At 44.4% G+C, this 18,018-nt stretch overlaps 1 protein-coding gene across 2 annotated transcripts in view; it reads left to right on the top strand.

Moving 5' to 3' along the window:
* The window catches only part of NAPEPLD (N-acyl phosphatidylethanolamine phospholipase D), a 31,104-nt gene that overhangs the window by 1,298 nt on the left and 11,788 nt on the right, over positions 1 to 18,018 (top strand). The window lies entirely within an intron of this gene.

The raw sequence follows: 18,018 nt of genomic DNA, 5'->3' as shown, positions 1-18,018 counted from the left end.
AAAATCCCATTGCTTTTAATGGCACTCTGCTGCACCATGCAAACGGTGGAAACATCTGCCGCTGAAAATTCCCAATTCCGTCCTCTGCCGATAGAATTGACATGTCAATTCTTTTGGCTTAATTCACTCATAAATGCATTACCTCCTATGCACATTTTCGAGGAGTCATTGTGTTTTCTGGGTGGACATTTTGCAAAGGCCACGCTGTGTCAACATGGCCTAAATATTCAGCTCAGAAATTCTGGTGCAGCAGCCTCTCATTGCTTTCAATGGGATTCTGCTGCACTGTGTACATGGCTAGTCTAGAATATGCAGAAAAATGAACATGATTCCGTGGAGTCCCCTTTTGGAAAGGCACTGTTGTCTATGGAGACAGTGCATTTCTGTGCGGCCTAAGAGCGCGGGCCACGCATAATGTCTGCCAGGCATATCATTTGTCCCGTGAATGTGCCCTTGAAGTCAGTAAGCAGGAATGTAATTCATTGGTGTCTGATGTGTAACGGATCCGTTGTTCTGCTCTAGTGACAGACCAGAAAAATGGAACAAATAACACAGGAGTGGACCCAGTCTTGGTCAATGTTATCTGTTAGGAACCAAAAATGAATCCAGCACAAGTGTGAACAAAGCCATGGTGCCTATATAACAGAAATCACACCAAAATAAGCCCCCCTACTTTAAAAAGAGGTCTGTGAGGCATGGCCTTGTGTATCCCTGGGTTTCAGGCTACAGGTTTTCCATGTGTTTTTTTTTTTTTTTTTTCCTCGCACTATTAACGAGTTAATCCCAGAATAAAAAGTTATCGCTTATCCATATGCTAGGGGATAATAAAATGTTCTGAGAGGGTCCCAACCTCTGGGATCACAAGAACCCAAGTGAAATATCCTCCAGAATGAAAATAGTGCATTATTCATAAATAGCCAGTGCCGTTCATTCTACATAGGGCTGACTCATGGGAGCTGTACAGAGGTCACTGACCACCACTTGTTGTGAATGGTGGATCCTCTTATCTATAAATTGGTGTAACCTTTCATGGTAATCCTCTGTGATGACATAAAGATAATTCCTTTAGAAGTAAACTCCTGTAGAACCAGAATCTAGTATTAAGTATAGACACTACACACAGCACAAATGTTGAGTTTAGGTTGTCAGCAAAAATATATCTTTATTTTACCAAACAAAATTAGAGAAAAACAGTCACTGTCTAGTGCATTCACGTGGCCGTCTGTCCCCACTCTGAGCATGCTCAGAACAAGAAAAAATGTTTTTCTTTGGTTTATTAACTGAACAATATCGGATACAAATGGATAACATCTGTTTGCATCCGTTATTGTCCGTTTTTTTTTTTTTTGCTTGGGAGAAGAACGGGACGGGTCTAGACGGCTGGGTGAACGCAGCCTAATGGCTACATGTCCCCACCAAAAATCAACTCCTTGGCAAGAAAGCTTGGATAAGACATCACAGTTACTCTGGTATTAATATTTTACCTTGGCATTAATCATTTAAAGTTAACGTTTATCTATGATGTCTTTCCACAATTTTCTAGGAAATTAATAGCTTTATTATTTTATATTAAAAACAATTCCTAAAAATGATCACACTATTAAAAACATGGCAGCATACCCGAAGCATTTGGCTCCCCAAATAATTAATATTTTAATATTTCATATATTTACAACCAGTAAAATAATGAATTATACCAGACTGGAATAAACATTAGCCATGTAAAAAAAAAAAAAAAACAGGAATAACAACAACAACAACAACAACAAAAAATTATATAAAAACGCTAAAAATGGATTTAATTAAACATGATTAGTGATAACATCTCCCAAACTAAATGCCCATAAAAACATGCACAAGTGGGAAGACATGAGATGGCATGGAAATGTATATTTGGAAATCAATATTGCAGTGGCCCAAAGATAGAGACTATAAGGGAGATTTATCAAAACCTTTTGGAAAAGTTTGAGTAGCCCATAGCGACCAATCAGATCGCTTCTTTCGTTGTTGAAAAGGCCTGTGCAAAATGAAAGAGAAGCAATCTGATTGGTTGCTATGGGCAACTCAACAACTTTTCTTCTGGACAGGTTTTGATAAATCTCCCCCCATGTCTGCAGCACCAATTACACCTGCCCTAAATAGTTAAATAAATATAAATAATGTATACAGAAAAATGCCCCAGGACTAATATCCCATATGGAAACAAAGGTATAAAAGTGTGACCATTAAGTGCGAAATACATGGAGCATAAAGTGCTATTGTGCTTGCTAAATATAATACATGCTGGGCAATTCGACTACAATTGGAGTTAAATATGGCCATATTAAGTATCATATGGGATGCAAAGATAGCCAGTCATTGGCAGTAGAGATGAGCGAACTTACAGTAAATTTGATTTGTCACGAACTTCTCAGCTCGGCAGTTGATGACTTTTCCTGCGTAAATTAGTTCAGCTTTCAGGTGCTCCAGTGGGCTGGAAAAGGTGGATGCAGTCCTAGGAAATGGTCTCCTAGGACTGCATCCACCTTTTCCAGCCCACCGGAGCACCTGAAAGCTGAAATAATTTATGCAGGAAAAGTCATCAACTGCCGAGCCGAGAAGTTCGTGATGAATCGAATTTACTGTAAGTTCGCTCATCTCTAATTGGCAGCATAACCCCCTCCTCATCTCGTGCTGACCCTCAGAAGCGTTTCGCTACTGCTTATTCGAGTAGTGATGTGGTTAGGGAGCACAGAGACCCTATTTATATACTTACTAATAAACGATGGACCAATTAGCCAGCACCATTTTTGGGTGCTTCCAGCTACACCATCGCACAGCCGCAGCACCCGTTGCAGTAATATGCTGTTCTACTGTTTTGTGTAAAACAGTATTCTGCTAAACTAGTTTATTCTGTAGCCTGTTTGTGTTAAACCAGTTATTGTGCAAATGTGACCATTGGTTTATAATACAATTGTGGTTTTTGTGTAAAATTAAAAAAAATAAATGTCAATAGTTACATAGTTGCATAGTTAGTACGGTCGAAAAAAGACATACGTCCATCAAGTTCAACCAGGGAATTGAAGGGTAGGGGTGTGGGGCGATATTGGGGAAGGGATGAGATTTTATATTTCTTCATAAGCATTAATGTTATTTTGTTCCAGGAATGTATCTAATCCTGTTTTAAAGCTGTTAATTGTTCCTGCTGTGACCAGTTCCTGAGGTAGACCGTTCCATAAATTCACAGTCCTCACGGTAAAGAAGGCGTGTCGCCCCTTGAGACTAAACTTTTTCTTCTCCAGACGGAGGGAGTGCCCCCTCGTCCTTTGGGGGGGGGTTTAAGTTAAGGAACAGTTTTTCTCCATATTTTTTGTATGGGCCATTTATATACTTATATACGTTTATCATATCCCCCCTTAAACGTCTCTTCTCAAGACTAAACAATTGTAACTCCTTTAATCGCTCCTCATAGCTAAGATGTTCCATGCCCCATATTAGTTTAGTCGCGCGTCTCTGCACCCTTTCCAACTCCGCAGTGTCCCTTTTATGAACAGGCGACCAAAACTGAACAGCATATTCCAGGTAAGGCCGTACCAATGATTTATAAAGGGGGAGTATTATGTCCCTGTCCCTTGAGTCCATGCCTCTTTTGATACATGACAATATCCTGCCGGCTTTGGAAGCAGCAGCCTGACATTGCATGCTATTCTGTAGTCTGTGATCTACAAGTACACCCAGATCCTTCTCTACCAGTGACTCTGCCAGTTTAATCCCCCCTAAGACATACAATGCATGCAGGTTATTAGTACCCAGATGCATAACTTTACATTTATCCACATTGAACCTCATTTGCCAAGTGGATGCCCAGACACTTAGTCTATCCAAGTCATCTTGTAACTTATGCACATCGTCTATAGACTGTACCGTAATAATAGAAGCAACTGTAAAGTGTAGCATTCCTAGAAATCATTGTGAGTCTTCTTTCACACTGCTGTTAGGACACGGCAAGTATTGACGGCAATACTTCTTGCGCCGTCTTTTTCTCCTGGTACTCTGATTCTGACGGACCCCGTTGTGCTCTGTCAAAATGATGGCTTTCAAACTCTGAGTTTGACGGCCGTTCTTTTTTTGGTTTCGCCATAGATTTTGTGGTGAAATGACTGAAGTCATTACAAAGTAAAATTGGTAGCACATAAAACAAGCCCTCATATATAGGTCCGTAGGTGGAAAACTGAAAGCGTTATGATTTTTAGAAGGTGAGGAGGAAATAACGACGGGTTGAAAAAAAAATTATAACTACATGCACCAAAATTAGAATGCTTTAAAATTGTCCTCTTTTGAAGGTTGGGGGGTACTCATTGTACTATAAATGTTGGGGTTGTGAAAGGAGATTCCCTGTAAAGGATGGGGGTTACTGAGGAATTCCGCAAGGGGAAATTGAGGAGTGTGAATGGGAGTGCAGAATCCCATAGAAGTCTATAGGCTTTAATTTAAGGCGGAATTCTGCAAGCGGAAATTCTGCCGTGTGAATAGACCCTTAGGCAGAGACAGGAGGGAAGGCAAGGAGGCATTCCAGGCCTAGGGTTTCCAGGGCTTGGGAACGCCTCTTTGACACTTGACATCAGAGAATAAAAACCTTTTCTATGCTATAGAAGTTCAGATACAGTGCAAGGACGGCATCAACAGTTTTATGATTTGTAGCCGACAGGTTCCCTTCAACAAAGTTGTGGCTAAAATGGTCTTGGTCCTTCTGCATTTCTGCCTTGCTTTTGTGAATAAAAAGATGCAAGGACTAACTCAAATTTACGTGAATAAAAAAGCAAAGAAAACAACCATGACAGCAAGATGTGAAGACAGCTTCATCCCGTATTGGAAAGGAGAAAATGTCGTCACTGTACGATCAAAGGTTATTAACCTTATCAACTATGTAACCACCCAGAGCGGGAGGGGTTGACAAGCAACGATGGAGAGATTCCTTCTGTAAGCAGGCTTATCCGGAAGGTTCTCTTATCTTTGAGCTGCTGACACAGTTGTTAGTGTTAGGGCACAGCCTTATTACCTGACCCAGACAGGTGTGTGATCCAAAACGGCCTCACTCTCCAGACCTACAGGATAAGCTTAGATTGATCACATCACAATAGACCAGTGGTTCTTAACCTGGGGTTCGGTGGGGGAGGTCTCAACAGGACAGGCAAACCAAGCAACTGCTTGGGGCCCCGAGCAGAGCAGGTGTTTGCCCGTCCTGTAGTGACGGGGCAATTCCCCCCCCCCCCCCCCCCCATCACTATTAACTCCCAGCGGCCCCGCGTTAAGTTTAAAAACGCAGGGCCGCCGGAACAGCACTGACATTCTGTGCGTGCACCCATGGAAACAAAGGCGCCGAGGATCGGAGGATAGAGAAGGAGGAAGACGCGCGCTGGCCAGCTTGGTAAGTGTCACGTCATCTTCGGTGCTCCGACCACCGATCCCGAGACCTACTGCTGTAGCCGGAGCGGTGGTTGGAGCACTGAAGTGGGCAGTACACAGTCATACAGCCTCCAGCCATACACTGTCTAATGTGTCTTAATGGTTTTGTTCATTTTGTGCACCTGTATAAATGTAATAAATGTATAAATATATACCTCCTATGTTTTGAATTTGAAAAAATCATTTTATTTTTCCAATTAAGAAGGGTTCGGTGAATGCGCATATGAAACTGGTGGGGTTCAGTACCTCCAACAAGGTTAAGAACCACTGCAATAGACTCTAGCATTGCATACAGTGTACATGTATGGGAGAGCTCCAAGGGGAAATTATTAAAGGGAACTAAGCATTAGTTGCCTCTCCCACAAATACAGGCTGACTTATCAGCCTTAAAAGGGACAAATAATTAGAGTTTACCATATGATGCTTTGCAATGTGTTATATTGTATATAGTAAAATCTTCCTTCTCGCCATCCCTGGGGGATGTTCATGCCCGCAGGGATGGTGAGGATATAAAGTTTGTAAGTCTCCCCTGCCAGCCCCATAAGTAGTCCCACGGCTCCAGCCATAGTGTGAAAGAAGCCTTAGGGAGCAGAAAGATAACTGTACATGATTTGGGGCCAATTCTGCAGTTGCAGGGTTTGGCAGTGGCACCTACTTTCATTTGCATACCCACCTGTTCCAGCAGGAGGGAATTTTTGTGACTCCATGTGTGGCATTGGTGTAGGGGTAATGTCAATTGGTTAAAGGGGTACTCCAGTGGAGAACTGGTGGCAGAAAGTTTAAACAGATTTGTAAATTACTTCTTTAAAAAAAATCTTAATCCTTCCAGTACTTATTAGCTGCTGAATACTACAAAGGAAATTTAATTTCTTTTTGGAACACAGTGCTCTCTGCTGACATCTCTGTCCATTTTAGGAACTGTCCAGATTAGCATATGGTTGCTATGGGGATTTTCTCCTACTCTGGACAGTTCTTAAAATGGACAGAGATGTCAGCAGAGAGCACTGTGCTCATGATGTCAGCAGAGAGCACTGTGTTCCAAAAAGAAAATAATTTCCTCTGTAGTATTCAGCAGCTAATAAGTACTGGAAGAATTAAGATTTTTTTTTAAATATAATTAATTTACAAATCTGTTTAACTTTCTGGCACCAGTTGATTTTAAAATAAATAAATTGGTTTCCACTGGAGTGCCCCTTTTAATTCTGAAGCAGATGGCATAATGAGTTGGTGTAATAGGTTGCTGAATAATGTGTTCGCTAGCATTTGGGTCAGGGGCTTGGGTCAGGACTCCATAGGACTAACACTGGCAGCAGGCATGAAGGGCAATAGTTAGGGGGGGGGGATACAGTTACTGTTAAGTATTAGGGTGTCACAATATTGTTAAACTTTTATGTACTCATGTCTGTCGTGTCTTCAGGCTGTCACATTATCATTTAATGTACTTGGGCCTGTCACGTCTTTAAGCTGTCATGTTACTGTTACGTTTTTTCTGTCACTTTTTCTCAGACATTCAGGAAAGTCACCTAGTCACCATTTGGGGAGATTTACCAAAACATGTCCAGAGGAAAAGATACGGAGTTGCCCATAGCAACCACTCAGATTGCATCTTTCATTTTTGAAAAGCCCTCTGATAAATGTAAGAAGCAATCTGATTGGTTGCTATGGGCGACTCAGCAACTTTTCCTCTGGACAGGTTTTGATACATCTCCCCCAATATCATTACTGTCACATTCCCATGTTTAGGGCAGTCATTGGTTCAAGCCATTACAATATTGTCTTGCCTGTGTGGTCAGACCTGTCATGTCATCTGGTAGTTGCATTATCACTACTGTTACGTTTGTTAATCTTCAACCCCTGCAGGATACTTTTTTATTTATTTTTTATTTTTATTTTTTTTTAAGTTGCCACGGGTTTTCAGGCCTTTTACTTTGTCTGACATGATGTCATCTTTTTTAGGTTTGGTGTTATCAGGCATGGCACATGTTCAGGCTCTAGCATTAAATGGGCACTGTCATGAAATAAAAACATTGATATGTTGTAGTACTTAAGTACTACAACATATCTCTAATATAGTTTAATTAAAAAATTTGATTTTAAAACAGTTTAAAATCACTTTTAAATCGGCCACTAGGGGTCGCCCTCCTAGTGGCCGAATGCATTCGGCAGTGATGTCACTAGTGAATTTCGACTCATTGAAGCCTGGCAAGGAGTCGGAATTCACTCACTGCGGCGCTCGCTCCCGCCTGTCAATCAAACAGGCGGGAGCGAGCGCTGAGAACAGAAGAAACGCGCATTGGCTCCCCTGCTCCCTGGCCTTGCACGCTGGCCCCGCCTCCCGGCATCCCGTCGCTGCTGTCCTGCCCGTCACTGCACTGTCCTGGTATGTCTGGGGGGTTGGGGGGTGTTCGGGTAGCGGGGTTCACAGGCGGGGTAGCGGGGTTCGGGTTGCGCCGCGGCCATGTTTTGTTTTTAACACAGGGTGCCTCCAGTTTTTCCCCACTACAACTCCCGGCATGCCCTGACAGCCAATAGATGTCAGGGCAAGCTGGGAGTTGTAGTGGTGAAACAGCTGGAGGCACCCTGTGTAGATGAACTAAGGGCGAAAGTTAGCCCCAGCAGGCATCAGTGACATGGTGCCTGCTGGGGAAGCCTGCCTGGTAGTGAGCACGCTACCAGGCAGACAAAACTGCATTTTTTATATAGTAAAAAAAATAAAAAATAATAATAATTAGGCAGGGAGGAGGTTAGGGATAGATGGGAAATAGGCAGGGACAGAGAGGGGAAAAAAAGGGATGGTGGGAGCTACCCTTTTAAGCTACACTTGTGTCATGTGGCTGTTCCAATATCCAGACAGTTATGTATTATCTGGTCACAAGCCGGCTAGACTACTTATGCCTTATCAAAAGGATAGGGGATAAGATGTCTGATCTCGCGGGTCCTGCCGCTGGGATGCCCAGCAGCATGACCCCCGCGATCTGACAACTTATCCCCTATCCTAGTAGTGTGGTTTAAAATGTCTATTCTGACAGTATACAGGGCTGTATGAGGGCTAATTTTTTGCGCCATGATCTCTAGTTTTTATCAATAGACTAGAAGGCAAAGCAGAGCAGCAGACCGCTAGAGCTGACGGGAGGCAGGAAAGGGGAACCTCTCGTGGCTATCCAGACTGTCTGAATCCCTGTGATTCTGGTGGTCTGATGTGTTGCCCACAGCATTGCTAAAGCTGCAGATGCTGTTATCAGTATTGAACAAAGCATCTGAGGGGTTTATGGCAGACATCAGCGTGATCACTGCCATTACCTGCGGGTTCTTCCTGGTGTCATAAGTACCAGCGCATCAGGACATACATTTACGTCCATTGTCCTTAAGGGGTTAAGGACAATAGTCGTATATGTACGTCCTGGTGTGCTGGTACTTAACCCTAATCCTAATTTATTACAGGTTGTAGCTCGATATGTGTTTGTCACTGTTTACTGGTAACCCTCTCTATAGCAGCATACACAATGACCAGTGATTTGCTTTAGGTTGTCGAGGCTATGTCATTAAACGCTGCTCAAAAAAAATAAAGGGATCACTAAGATAACACATCCTAGATCTGAATGAATGAACTAATCGTATGAAATACTTTCGTCTTTACATAGTTGAATGTGCTGACAACAAAATCACACACAAATTATCATTGGAAATCAAATTTATCAACCCATGGAGGTCTGGATATGGAGTCGCACTCAAAATCAAAGTGGAAAACCACACTACAGGATGATCCAACATTGATGTAATGTCCTTAAAACAAGTCAGAATGATGCTCAGTAATGTGTGTGGTCTCCACGTGCCCATATGACCTCCCTACAACGCCTGGGCATGCTCCTGATGATATGGTGGATGGTCTCCTGAGGGATGTCATCCCAGACCTGGACTAAAGCATCCGCCAACTCCTGGACAGTCTGTGGTGCAACGAGGCGTTGGTGGATGGAGCGAGACATGATGTCCCAGATGTGCTCAATCTGATTCAGGTCTGGGGAACGGGCGGGCCAGTCCATAGCATCAATGCCTACCTGTTGCAGGAACTGCTGACACACTCCAGCCACATGAGGTCTAGCATTGTCTTGCATTAGGAGGAACCCAGGGCCAACCACACCAGCATATGGTCTCCTCACAGGGTGTATGAGGATCTCATCTCGGTACCTCATGGCAGTCTGGCTAGCTCTGGCATGTACATAGAGGGCTGTGTGGCCCCCCCCCAAAGAAATGCCACCCCACACAAATACCCACAGCCAAACCGGTCATGCTGGAGGATGTTGCAGACAACGGAACATTCTCCATGGTGTCTCCAGACTCTTTCACATCTGTCACATGTGCTCAGTTTGAACCTGCCAGTGGTGAATTTTCCAATCTTGGTGTTCTCTGGCAAATGCCAAACGTCCTGCATGGTGTTGGGCTGTAAGCACAACCCCCACCTGTGGACGTCAGGCCCCCATGGAGTCTGTTTCTGACTGTTTGAGTGGACACATGCACATTTGTGGCCTGCTGGAGGTCATTTTGCAGGGCTCTGGCAGTGCTCCTCCTGCTCCTCCTTGCACAAAGGAGGAGGTAGCGGTCCTGCTGCTGGGTTGTTGCCCTCCTATGGCCTCCTCCATGTCTCCTGATGTACTGGCCTGTCTCCTGGTAGCGCCTCCATGCTCTGGTTACTACACTGACAGACATAGCAAACCTTCTTGCCACAGCTATCAGTGATGTGCCATCCTTGATGATCTGCTCTACCTGAGCCACTTGTGTGGGTTGTAGACTCCGTCTCATGCTACCACTAGAGTGAAAGCACTGCCAGCATTCAAAAGTGACCAAAACATCAGCCAGGGAGCATGGTCACCACCTGCAGAACCACTCCTTTATTGGGGGCTGTCTTGCTAATTGCCTGTTGTCTGTTCCATTTGCACAACATCATGTGAAATTGTCAATCAGTGTTGCTTCCTGAGTGGACAGTGTGATTTCACAGAAGTGTGATTGACTTGGAGTTACATTGTGTTTTTTAAATGTTCCCTTTACTCTTTTTTGAGCAGAGTAGGTCATAGACTACCTTTTGAGGCAGCCCAGTGTCCCATGGCAAATGTTGTCATGTGACCCTAGCCTTATATACATTGAGCCCAAACAAAATAGATGTCCTTTTCATTTGTTTTTGGCAACATAGACAGATTCGTCTGACAGTTCATCCCAACCCACACATACACTTGCACAGTGTCTGATATTTACATAAAGAACAATGTATTAAAAGTTTTAGTTTTGGTGACAGGTACTTTTTAAGGTTCAAACAGCAGAATTCCTGTGCACAATTCCGTAGTGTGAACATATTCTTATTCTGTCATGTTGCTGGTTGGATTGTTAATATGAATTAGCCAAGGGGGAGATTTATCAAAACCTGTACAAAGGAAAACACCCATTTGCCCATAGCAACCAATCAGATTGCGTCCTTCATTTTTAAAAAGGCCTCTGCAAAATAAAAGGAATCTAATTGGTTGCTGTGGGCAACTGGGCAACTTTTACTCTGCACAGGTTTTGATAAATCTCCCCCTTGGCTTATTCATATTAAAGGGTACTCTGCCCTTATACATCTTATCCCCTATCCAAAGCATGGGGGATAAGATGTCTGATTGTGGGGGACCTGTTGCTGGGAACGGTGTGTGACATCACGAGGGGGTGGGCTGTGACATCATGATCCTCCAGTCCCTGCATCGCCAGTCATTGGGCACGGAACGAAGCTTGCACCGTGCACCAGATGACTGGATGCTGCAGGAGAGATCACAGGGTTCCCAGCGGCGGGACCCCCGTGATCAGACATCTTATCCCCTATCCTATGGATAGGGGATAACATGTCTAGAAACGGAGTACCCCCTTTAACAATCCAACCAGCAACTTGACAGACTAAGAATATGTTCAGGGGCGTGGCCTAGACGCTGAGCAGACGCATGCTGCTGTAGCTCCGCTTTGAGTCCGTGCTTTTACTCACCCTGCAGTCATCCAGGACTCCTTGATCCTTCCTGAGAGGCTTCGGATCCGAAGTGGATCGCTTGGCTTCATCATGCCACATCATAAAGGCCACCCTACAGCGTCAGCGAAGCTACAGCCATTCGCACACGTGGGCTCTCAAGATGGCTCCGACTCCTCACAGCCTTCTCAAATGGGTACCCCTGCTGCTGCCGGATCATCGCCTGCTCCACCCCCGCCATCCTCCTCTGCTTACCTGACCCTCGGGGACGTCTCTGCTCAACTACTAACTGCCATTACGACCTGCAAAACCTCACTTACTAGTATGCTGGAGGAAGTTAAGGTTGATCTCTGCTTGCTGCGCCAGGACCTCCACAACCTCAGAGACAGGGTGCGCCACCTGGAGGACCGTATCTCCAGGATAATATGGCTCCATTACTTGCTTCCATTGCTGCCCTTGAGCGCACCGCCTCCCAGTGGAAGGAGAAGGCGGACGACCTGGAGAACAGACTGTGGAGGAACAACCTCCGTATTGTGGGCATCCCGGAGCGCTTTGAGGGCCAGGACCCGGGTCTATTTGTGGAGTAGTGGTTGCGGGAGCTGCTGTCCAGCACTCCCTTTTCCGCAGCCTTTGCGGTTGAATGGGCTCACAGTGTTCTAGGGCTGGGTGGTATGACCAAATATGTGTATCACAGTATTTTTGTAACTTAGGGCGGTTCCACACAGGGCTGGGCAATATACTGGTTCATACCGATATTTTTGTGCTGCACGATATGAATTTTTCCCCATACCAGAATACCGGTTTGGCCCCTCCCCCTCGGGAATGAATTATCAGCCCAGCGCTGGTATGTGACCCGCGAGCGCTGTTCTGCCCCCCCCCCCCCAAATTAATTATTAGCCCAGCACTGCGCTGTCCCCATTGGGGTAAATATTCACATATGTCGCCCGCAAGTGCTGCCCTCAGCCGTTGGTTGTCTGGGCATGCTGGGAGTTGTAGTTTTGCCACATCTGGAGGTCCAAAGGTTGAAGACCACTGCTCTATACTGTATCCCTATGCCCGGGCTGCAAAAGGTAAACAAAATTTTAACTCTCCTTCCCCGTCGGTCCGGACCAGCTTCCTAGTGAATGGAAAGTCGGAAAGCGGTCAGCCTATCACCTGCCACAGCGATGTTCCGCCTCAGCCGGTGACAGGTTGAGCCCACTGTCATGTAAGAAGCCGGCTTCTTACATGACAGTGGGCTCAGCCTATCACCAGCCGAGGCGGAACATCGCTGCGGCCTGTGATAGGCTGACGGCTGTCTGACGTTCACGTCCCCAGGAAGAGCTTAAGGCCAACGTAGGAACATGTGTTGAAGTTTTATTTTTGTTCACCTTTTGCAGCCCGGCATAGGGATACAGTATAGAGTGTCAGCGCCTGCGGCCGCAACAGGCAGGAGGATGAGGAGAGCAGCGCTTGCGGGTGACGTGAGTAGTACCCCGATGGGGACAGCGCAGTGCTGGGCTAATAATTAATTTGGGGGGGGATATCGTTAAATACCGTGGAACCGCCATAAGTTTCAAAAATACCGCCATACCGCCCAGCCCTAGTTCCACGGTATATAGTATAACGGTATCCCCCCCCCCCCAAAAAAAAAAAAAATGATCAATGCTGCGCTGTCCCCATCAGGGTAAATACTCACATATCGCCCGCAAGCGCTGCCCTCCTGGTCCTCCTGTTTTGTTGCGGGCCGCCGGTGCTGAGACCCTATACTGTACGCTGTATCCCTATGCCCGGGCTGCGAAAGATAAACAAAATTAACAGGTATGCAATAAAATAAAGATGAACCGGCAGACTCACCACTTTGCTTCTTCTTCTTTATTGCATTAGCAATGCAATGACACTCACATATACAGGGTGTCAGGGTGAACAGAAGTCCGAGTGAGGCTCAGTAGGTCATATTGGAGTAGGGAATCCTTCCTAGGTTCAGTATAGCAATCGCCCAGCAGGTTTAATAGCACCATGTGAACCAGGAGCACAGTGTAGACACCGAGCATCCAGGCCACATATTAGGACAGTTTTCCAGTGACCAAATGAATGGCCAAGTTGACTGCCCGCAATGCAAGCCTGCATCTGGAGAAGTTCTTCACCCCAATGATGGGAGCGATGGAGTCAGGATTGTGGCAGGAACAGTTCTTGCGTTATGGTCATAGTTATAATAAAGACTTTACATATTTCCAATTACTGCCGGGTCTGCGTGTGTGTGTGTGCGTGCATGCGTGCGCGCGCGTTGTGCCTTCCACAAGCCCACTTCACGTTTCTTCAGAAGTGGGCTTGTGGAAGGCACGTACTTTTATTATACACCACTATGACCATCATGCAAGAACTGTTCCTGCCACAATCCTGACTCAATGGCTCCCATCATTGGGGTGAAGTACTTCTCACAGATTAGCATCCCAGGTTTGGGTCACATCGAAAAAACTACTTACATACATGGATATCATGTTAGATATAGTTATGGTCTGATCCCTAAATCACTAATTTCTCTGTCGTGCTGGTTCCTCAGTTTTGGAGGTCTCATGGAGTCTACACTATTGATGATGTCCATGATGGTGTCAGCTTCAGGGGCTTTCAGTACTTCCTAGAAAATAGACATCCCTCGACAGTTCTTCTATAAATACCTCCAGCTCAGCGTTCTCTATGCAATTCCCTGCCACCTCTGCCCCGTTTAACTGTGATAGGTGTCTTTTAAGTCCCCGGGGTCTTATCTCTGCACTTTATACTACCCTATTAAACGCCAGGATGGACAGGAAACCCCTTCTAGTGGAATCCCATTGGAAAACTCTTATACCAGACTTAACTGATGAGCGGAGTACTGCTCTCTCCTCTCCCCTAACTGTTTCCCCCGCTATTAATATTCAATTATGTATGTTTCACCAGTCATACCTCACACCGACATGCTTAGTTAAAATGGTCAGATGCCCTAATGCTAATTGTCATAGATGTGGAGTTGGTGGGGCGGACTACATTCACATGATGTGGCTATGTCCACCCATACATACTTTCTTACATTATGAGATTTCTGGGCACCTTGTTACAGCGTCTCTTGTTACCAGACATAAGGCTCTGCCTACTGGGTCTCTTTGAGGAGGACCAGTGGTCGCCATACGGAATTATTTTCCTCAGGGAGGTATTGTTCTTAGCTCGCAAGTCCATAGCCTTGCGTAGGATGGACCCTAGGTCCCCTACTCTATCTGGTTGGAAAGCCCTGGTCAATACCACCGTGAATTACGAATACCTTGTTTATAAGCATCGTAGGAACTTTTCCAAACTTCACAAAATATGGTCTTCCTGTTGTGCTTCTCCGCAGGCAAACTTCACAATATCTAGATTTCTGGCCCTGAGAGACCAGCTTAGCACCTCCCCATAGACTAAGCCGCAATGCTATTCTCTGTCTCCCTCATTGTGTGTGTGTACTTTTTCTCCTGCAACCAACGTTGGATCTTCACCCACTCATGCACTTTTTCTCCCCTCCTTCCCCCCCCCCCTTTTTTATTTTTATTTGTATTTTTTTTTTTTTTTTTTTTTGTGTGTGTGTGTTTTGAGTGAGTGATGTTTGTCCATGCATCTATCCAACTTTTGGCCTGTCCTACGGCCGCATGTATGTTGTTGGTCTTGTCTATTGTGTGTACTGTTGTTTGGGTTCCCACTTTTAGTGGTTGGTTATTTATGTGCAATGGTTCACAATGTTAGTATTACCATGTATATCCTTTCCTCAATTTTTTTTACTTGGTCGCCCTGCCTGACGTGTCGGTCAGGAGTATACAATTTCCTTCTTTACTACCGTATATTGTGATACACTTGTTTATGCATGTAATAAAATCAGTTAAAAAAAAAAAAATAATTCACACCGCGGAATTGCGCACAGGAATTCCACTTTGTGAACCTTTAAAGGGGTTATCCACCATAAGGTGATTTTAGTACGTACCTGGCAGGCAGTAATAGACATGCTTAGGAAGGATCTGCGCTTGTCTTGGGGCTAAATGGCTATGTTGTGAGATTACCATAACACTGTGGCTAGCTTTTTGTGAACTGGTATTTCCTGTTTGAATTATTTTTTTTTTGCCTACCAATCCCACAATTCCATTTTCCTCCCTCCCACACATCAGCCACCCCACCCATTGAAACATAAATGAGCTGCATCCTGTGGTTTTCAGGGTGCCCAAAGTTGTTGCATTAGTTGCAGATTGATCTCTCTCCCACCAAGCGATCCCTCCACCCATTGAAGCAGACAGACTCCCTGTCATGAACTAGTGAGGTCAGTTCTCAGCCGCATTGCAAGCTGGGAAAAATCTGAGACAACAGTAATTTTGTATGCTGTTAAAAATAAATATTGGGGTGAAAATCGCAGAACAATTGTGAGAAAACCGTTACACAGGTACAGACACTATATTATGAACTACACTAACTTTACAGCCCCTGTAGCATAGTCAAATAAAAAAAATCCTGGAATACCCCTTTAAAGAGTACCTGTCACCAAACTAAACTTTTAATATATTGTTCCTTATGTAATTATAAGACCCTTTGCTATTTACTTGCTGTTCTCAACCTTTTTATATGTCTTAATGTGATTGAAAAAACAGGTGGCTCTGTTCTGTTAGTTTGGTCTCCTCCCGTCCTGGCAGGAGACCAAACTGAGGAAGTGCATGTGGGGTATAGTGTGGGAGAATAGCTCTATGGAGCCAGGCAAATAATGGTAAACGGCAGTCAGAGACAGTGACATAAGCATAAAGTTTAAACAGGTCTTCTCCTGTCTGTGTTTTGTGCCTGAATGTAAAGACCTTATTTTAGTTATGCTGAAAAATAAAGTAAATCTTGCCTTTCCAAGTACAAACTCACAATAAATCTAACAACCAGCCAACCAAAAAAAGTAGTCAAAATGTGCTTCTCAAACAAGTCAAATGTCTCTTTTTGAGGCTGCAGTCCTCAAGACTCCAACTCCCATCAAAGGTTAAAGTTCCTTCCAGCCTCGGCCTGCAGACTAAGTTATGTCACATATGTCCGGCATGCAACTCAATGCAACTGATGCCACAACTGATGACAAGTTGTCATCAGTTGTATGGCATCCGGCATCCATTGTTTCTGGACAGCAGACAGGGGAACACAGCAAGCTGCGTTCCCCTGTCCGGTGCCCTCCGGCGTATCCAACTATCTGGCATCAAAACTGAGATGCTGGATGATTGTGAACTGTCCCATTCAAATGAATGGTATCAGTTTTAGCATCAATTGCCCTCCGGTGAACGCCGGAGGAAAACTATGCCAGACGCCTGATATATATGTGAACCCAGCCTTACACCTTGTTTGAAAAACCCAGTAAATGGCTTTCTTCAGCACCTGCGCTGATTTTGGGCCACACTGGAAACCTGGAGTGGCAGGAAAGGAGTAATGGCCTCCAATACCAACCTGCTTTTCAGTCTATAAAAATCCAAACCCAAAGGTTCCTAAGCAGATATGTTCTGCTAGGGATTTTACACTATCCTGGATTTACCATATCTCCTCACAGCTTTCCCTGGATATGTGCTTCCTAAAACCTGGTACCTTGGGCAAATCTCCAACTATTATTCCTGTCTCACAATAGTATAAACACAATGCAGAGGAGCGCTAAGCGTTTTAACAGTAGAAAGATTCATTTGTCTGCAAAATAGATTTATATTATATATCTGATTAATTTATTTATACAGATAGAGTAGTTGGCACTGCTGCATATTCTGCTGCTTCACCAGTCACTGATCATTTGTTTCAAAGAAGTTCTATTGTTTGACTCTGATAAATTCCTCTTTCAGAACAGTCCAGAATACACTGGTGGTGTCTTGCTTGCTGAGCTCGGCTGTCACATTTTCATATAAATGGGTCCTTTCTTTCCTTTTCCTCACTACCATCTCAATGGCTTCTTCACAACTAAGCAACCAACATGTATTAAAAAGGAAAATAAAAAGTATAAAGACCCTTATTGCAGACAACACAGTATTTCAGTTGGTAGTTGAAAACTGAACTGTTGTATAAGCGAACAACTTCTGGAGACAATATATTTACCTTCCTTTCTTTTATTTTTTTATTTTTTATTGTTAAAGCGACATTGCATGAAAACATAATACATTTTGTTTAAACTAATTGTAAATCTGTACTTATCAGACTCCACTTTCCTCCTGTACTTGGCTATTCAGGGCCATTCACACCACATGACGTTGGTGACCTGACAAAAAAGTTTGCTGATGTATATTGCAATATGTTCATGACTGGCCAAGCCAGTTGGGCTGAACAACAGTTATATCCCTGAAAAAGAACCAGAATAGGATGCCATTGCTTTGCAAGAGACCAATCCGGGTACTAATTCTACAAAGGGCTCCTGACTCTGTTGTGACCTATCCTTCAATGGATCCGGTTAGGCGGGTAGTGGGCAGTTCTTGTGGGGAAGACATGTAACCTAAACCAAAAAGCGTGAATCAGTATAGATGTGAATGACAACCCCTTTAACTAATTTCGGTTTATGTCCTAAAAGTTTACTTTGTGAAGGACTCAAAAATGTGGCCTTCTGGAGCGGTCAACCATCAAATGTG

This window comes from Hyla sarda, chromosome 4, assembly GCF_029499605.1.
Source record: "Hyla sarda isolate aHylSar1 chromosome 4, aHylSar1.hap1, whole genome shotgun sequence".
NCBI lineage: Eukaryota > Metazoa > Chordata > Amphibia > Anura > Hylidae > Hyla > Hyla sarda.
Note: the sequence above shows the minus strand (reverse complement) of the source record. Positions and strands in the feature narration are given on the sequence as shown.